The following is a 5617-nucleotide window of genomic DNA, read 5'->3' as shown; positions in this document are numbered from 1 at the left end:
GGATTTATTTGGCTTATGTATCCTGAACCACAGTCTACCATCAAAGGAAGTCAGGGTAGGATCTTAAACAGAGCAGGAACCTGGAGGCAGGAGCCTATGCAGAGGCCAGGAAGAGTGCTGCTTACTGACTTGCTCCTTATGGCTTGCTTAGCCTGTTTTCTACCAGCACCACTAGTCCAGGGTGGTACCCCCCACATTGGACTAAGGCCCTCCTGCATCAATAAATTACTAATTAAGAAAATGTTCTATAGGCTTACCTATAATACAACCTTATAAAGGCATTTTCTCAATTGAGGTTCCTTCTCTCAGATGACTAAAGCTTGTGTTAACCTGACATAAATGCTAGCCAGGACAGCAGATGCCAAGGACATTTACAAGGTCATAGCAAAGTTATTGTTCCTATGATGAACATACCAATCACAAAATCTAGCTAAATGTAATATAATGTTTCCCTGTTTAGTGCTTTTCTGTATAATGTCTAGAGATGCCAACATGCAGAGAGGAAATGAAATTTGCTAGTTGTTCATAAATGACAGAGAACACAGCCTCACCACTCAGTGTGGTATATTTGGTGGTTTGGCCCTCTCTTCTAAGGAAGTTGTGTGTAAAACAAAGAAATCTGTGGCTATATCATGAAATTTGGAAGATTGGGGATTCTGCTGGGAGTTTAATGCAGTGCTGGCGTGAAGTTGTGATTCCATGAGATAGAAGGGAAAGGATGTGGAGTCAGTAACAAGAAAATAACATGTGTCCTTGCATTAACGCTGCCCTTTTCTGCTTTCAGGAGGATGATTCTGTACCATCAAGCCATAGAGAGTAGGGTGAAGCTTGAGGACTCTATGGATACATTATGTATACCTGAGGTATACACAGCACAGAGAGGTAAGTTTGTGGGGTGGACTAGCAATCTTAAGGACACATTCAGGAGTGACTCCATGAAAGGAAAGCCCGTTCTCTTTTCCTCAGTTTGTAGAATATATTATTCTCTTGGGAGGACAATATCGGTCCCTATTTAATATGATGTTTATGATTTTTTTATCAGATAAAAATTTGAGTGACTAAAAGCCCTTCACCCAATCTCCCCAGTCCTCCAGAAAAATAGCAAATGATGCATATAAAATATAAGGCTGGAGTAATTTCTACGGGGAGGGGGTCACATTCTTTAAAGCATTAGGTCACTTTTCTTTGCTCTAGGGTAAGAGCTCATGAAGGGAGTGGATTCTGTGTAGTATAAAGGTGGGAAGGTAGGGAGTCATGAGTGCCAAGACTTGAAATGTTCTGGAGGAAGCCCAGAAATGCTTAGTGGAGAATTTTCTTGCATTTCCCTTCTAAATATCCATCCCCCTTGTTTTTTGTAAAAAAATTTAGTAGGATATAAATGAATTGCAAATTTACTTCTTGATTTTGTTGTTGGGTTTCTTTGGAACACGGAGCAATAAGCCATTGGTCTCAGGGGAGCATGAGAAAGAGTAAGAAAGTAAAAAATGACTCAGAGGAGATGTGCCTTCTCTAATAATACCATCTTAGCTGGATGCCAGCCCGTGTCTAGTCCCATGTACATTGACTTGTGTATATTATCTCATTGAATTTTTATAAAGGTCCAGCATGGTAGGGACTGGTATTCTTTCTGTTGAATATGTGTCTGTGGCCCCCTACCTTGTGCTGAGGGTACCTGGAAGAGAAAGGGGGACAAGAGACGTGAAGAAGGCCGCCAAGACAAGGGTCTGATCAAGTCAAGAATTTTATTTTTCCCCAAGGCTGAATTTATACCATAACAGGGGTAATGGAGGGGGGGGAGTAAGAAACATTTACGCAGGCCAAGGACACAATATTCGTGTGGTCAGGGAATCGGCTGATGTTGACAGGATGTCAGAAAGGTTACAGGTTTGTCATATTATTAGTCAGCAGGATGTTGGTTTTTCAGAAAGGTTACAGGTCATCACATTGGGTATCTTGACGTCAGATGTATTTCTCAGCAAGGTCACAACTTTATCATATGATTATTCAGCTTGACCACCAGATTTATATTAGTCTTCTGCACCTGGCTGGGGATTTTCCATGAATCCAGTCATACTTAACTCTAATCATAATAATAACATCAACAATGGAGGGCTTCAAGGGCATCGCTCCCAACAACCTTGGATAAAAGGCTGTATGCTTCTTTCAGGTTAGGACAGTGTTCTATTTTTTAATCACATTAATCTATATTTTCTTTACATTTTAAAATCATTCCTTGACAGCGTCATCTGTGTATAAAATGGATTTTGATTATTTTCACCCCTCCTTCTGTTGAACCTCTTCTTTCCAAGACATTTCTCTCTTGCTTTATTAATGTCTTTCTTTGTGTGTAACTCACTGAACTTAACTAGGGTTGCACACCATGAGCATGAGTGGATGGCTAATTACTGGAACATGGGCAATGGAAAAACTAAAGAAAATAACTTACCGTCTCCAGTAGCCAATTAATTGCCCTTGATTCCTCAGGGAGGGGGTGGGACCTTGCAAGCCCCTCCCAATCCATGATGGTATGGTAAAGTATCCTATTTAAGCAGATCTTCTGTAAGTTACTAACACTGCTGTACAATATTTCTGTCATATCCAGAGGACAACTTGCTTTTATTGTTCTACAACAAATATGTCATGTAGAAAGCACTTGTTGATATTTGTTCATAATTGGACCAAATAGATGAGGGGATATGATTAAAGATAGAGATCCAAGATGGATTAAAGAGTATTGATTGGTAAATCAAGTTTCGAGCTCATCTTTAATCATTGAGGTGGACGGAGAGGGGGTAAGACAGGTTGAGGAAGCTGAAGACTTTGGGCACATTCCATTGTAGTAACAGATAAGCCACCAGCAGCTAAGAATTACATCCTGTATGGCCTCTTGCACAAATATGTGCCTGATACTTTATTTTGATGGGTTGGTTATGGTGCTAGGTATCAGCCTAGTGGGAGAAACTAAAAACTAAAGTTTCTGTTGGAACTATCCTTCCTTGAAGAAGGCATCTGCAGTAAGGCTTATGAAACTCTGAGGTAAATCTATGTTCTTTAACACTTAAGTTTAACAAATACAATTTGTTATGATTCACTAACTATGATTTTGTGCATCTCAGGCAGGCTTTGCATAATTCTGTAACCCGTTCTCTACTATAAATAATACTTCATTTTAGTCTCTTTATTTTATTCAGGATGACAGGGCTAGAGTTGTAGCTCCTCGGAAATCATCAACCAAGGGGAGATGTAACTAATTCTCTCAAAGACCTTCATCACTTTCATAGAGTAATAAGAATTCAAAACTAATTTCAGCTTCCCTGAGAATGTAACAGAAGCCTTGCATTTTCCTGTGATAAGACTATCAGAGCAAACCAAAGTAGCTCATTTGCCTTATTAGCTCAATGTGTTAATTCTGTTCATCTCTTATTGGCTAGCATCTCAGATGACCAGTTATACATGTCTCAGAATAAGGAAACAAAAGAAGCAGATTATTAACTCTGTTGGCAGTTCTTTGAGTGGTAAAAACGTTTTCAAGCAAATACTCTTTGGGAAACACTTGTTTCCCAAACAAGATGGTGTTGTGGAGGAACAGTTGAGAAGTTGCTGGCATTCCCCTAACTTTTATTGAAGGGAACATTTGAGAACGAAAGTTAAGATGATCTCAAGACCGGCCTCGGTCTCTCTCATTCTTACACTTATCTAACCCTTCTCCTGATGTAAGTAGTTTGTTAAGCTGACTGAAAACACATCTGTCCCCAAACTTCTGTTGAACACAGAATGCTTGCCAGTGAGCCAAAGCCCAGGGAAGCCCCTTTGGTTTTGGCTCATCAGGGCAGGCGATCAAAGGATGCTTGATTGCAAAAAAAAAAAACAAAAACAAAAACAAAAACAAAACAAAACAAAACAAAAAAACAAAAAAAAAAAACCTCTGATGAGGTTGTTACAGCTACAACAAACAGAAGCCCACGGTGTTAGTTGGGCGCCTGCCAGCATGTCCTTTCAGGACTCCTCATCAAGGTTTTAACAGACACCATTATCTGCATTTTCTGCCTCAGCTCTTGTTTCTGACATGCAGTCACCACATTTTTCACGGCAGGGTTGCATCTGAGACCCACTGTACCTCCTGAGAATTTAAGACCCTCAAGCATGGAGGAGACTTCAGCCAAGAAAGCACCAACAGTTTGCGTGGGCAAAGGAACCACCGGCTTACTTTTAAACGCACTTTTGTCCAGTGTTTTCTCCACTGGAGTAAAAGAAAACATTGAAAATGAAAAACAATATCCCCAGGAAGGGGAAGAAATTGCTGTTATTGGAATCAGAGCAAGGAACACAACAGACTGCCTTTCCCCAAGGGCCGGCCGTCTCATGTCAATCACAGCTCATTCTTGAAAACAGAACTGTGGAGGACATATGTCTTGTGTCTAGAGTGAGAGAACAGTACATAGAGAACAAGGAACCTCTCTGCACGATAAAATCGAGAGGTAAAAAATATTGAGAGTATGTTTTCCTAGTCTCTCGCTTCTATGTTTTGCTGAAACAAACTCAAAGTCTGTAGCATGAAATGAGAATTTGGGGAAAGCTGAAAGAAATATCGAAAAACGCACAACGGAACAAATGTCCTATTTCAAAAGGCAGGATGTGTGTGACACTATTAACTCAGAACCTACTGGCTGGAGTTTCGGACCATGCTTAGTCAGTTTCTCTTTGATGTTGCCAATGTGTAAGGAAACATTCCTCTCTTAATTGGTTGATAACACAGCCCCACCGCCCCGGGTGGTTACATTCTAACCATGTCTTAGGTGGTCAGTGGGAGATGTGATCTGGATGGAACTCATGCTTTCTTTTTCCTCTTGGATTTTGTTGTTGTTGTTCACATGCAAAAATAAATGACCATTATATGCGATTTACAAAAGTTGTGTTCAGCGACTCCTGCTTGCTGTCTGCTTCCTGTCTGCCAAAATGTGAACAAGCTATAACACAAACTCCCTCTGCCACGGGCAGAGCTGATCCCCTCACCATGTTTTCCTGGCTTGACAGTCTGTGCCCTGTGGAAACAAAAGTCCCTTAAGCGATCCTGTTGTCATCCGAACAGTTACTAGCAAATGAACGAAAGGACGAAATAATAAACACAAAGTTCTAGTTCACTGTGAATGGGATGAGAAATACGATGTCATGTAAAATGACATAAAACACAGGATGAAATCATACCTCCAAAATATTTTGTGAAATTGCAAGGGCATTTCAAAGCAATAACTATATTTTTAGAAACCAAGTGGATAAAAAATGAAGTAGATAATTAGCCATAGTAAGTTATTGAAGGAAAAATGAATATTGAGGAACAGTAAAATCAAATAGTAAAGGAGTCTAGCAATGTAACTACTGTGATAATATTAGTTTATGAATGAATGCATGATGGAAACAGATGCTACATTTGAAGAAAACAGCAAGAAATGCAAATGACAATTTATTTTAAAAATTATTTGTTTACTTTTCTGCTAGATTCTTGCCTTAGAGTAGCTTCAAAAAATATAACTTCTTTTTTTTTTAAAGTGCAATAGGAAATGATGTTACTGTTCTGGTTGAAGATACATTTGTTTTATTCCTAGCTGTACAGTTATTT

General features: G+C 39.5%; 1 long non-coding RNA gene across 1 annotated transcript; it reads left to right on the top strand.

Annotated features, from left to right (window-relative positions):
- The first annotated feature begins 567 nt into the window (after positions 1 to 567).
- Positions 568 to 4909, top strand: LOC134480402 (uncharacterized). Its single transcript, XR_010054842.1, has 2 exons — positions 568 to 882; positions 4094 to 4909. It is a non-coding gene; the product is annotated as an uncharacterized LOC134480402 (long non-coding RNA).
- The last annotated feature ends 708 nt before the right edge of the window (positions 4910 to 5617 follow it).

Source organism: Rattus norvegicus, chromosome 9 (assembly GCF_036323735.1).
Source record: "Rattus norvegicus strain BN/NHsdMcwi chromosome 9, GRCr8, whole genome shotgun sequence".
Taxonomy (NCBI): Eukaryota; Metazoa; Chordata; class Mammalia; order Rodentia; family Muridae; genus Rattus; species Rattus norvegicus.
This window is presented reverse-complemented; position numbering and strand designations above follow the sequence as displayed.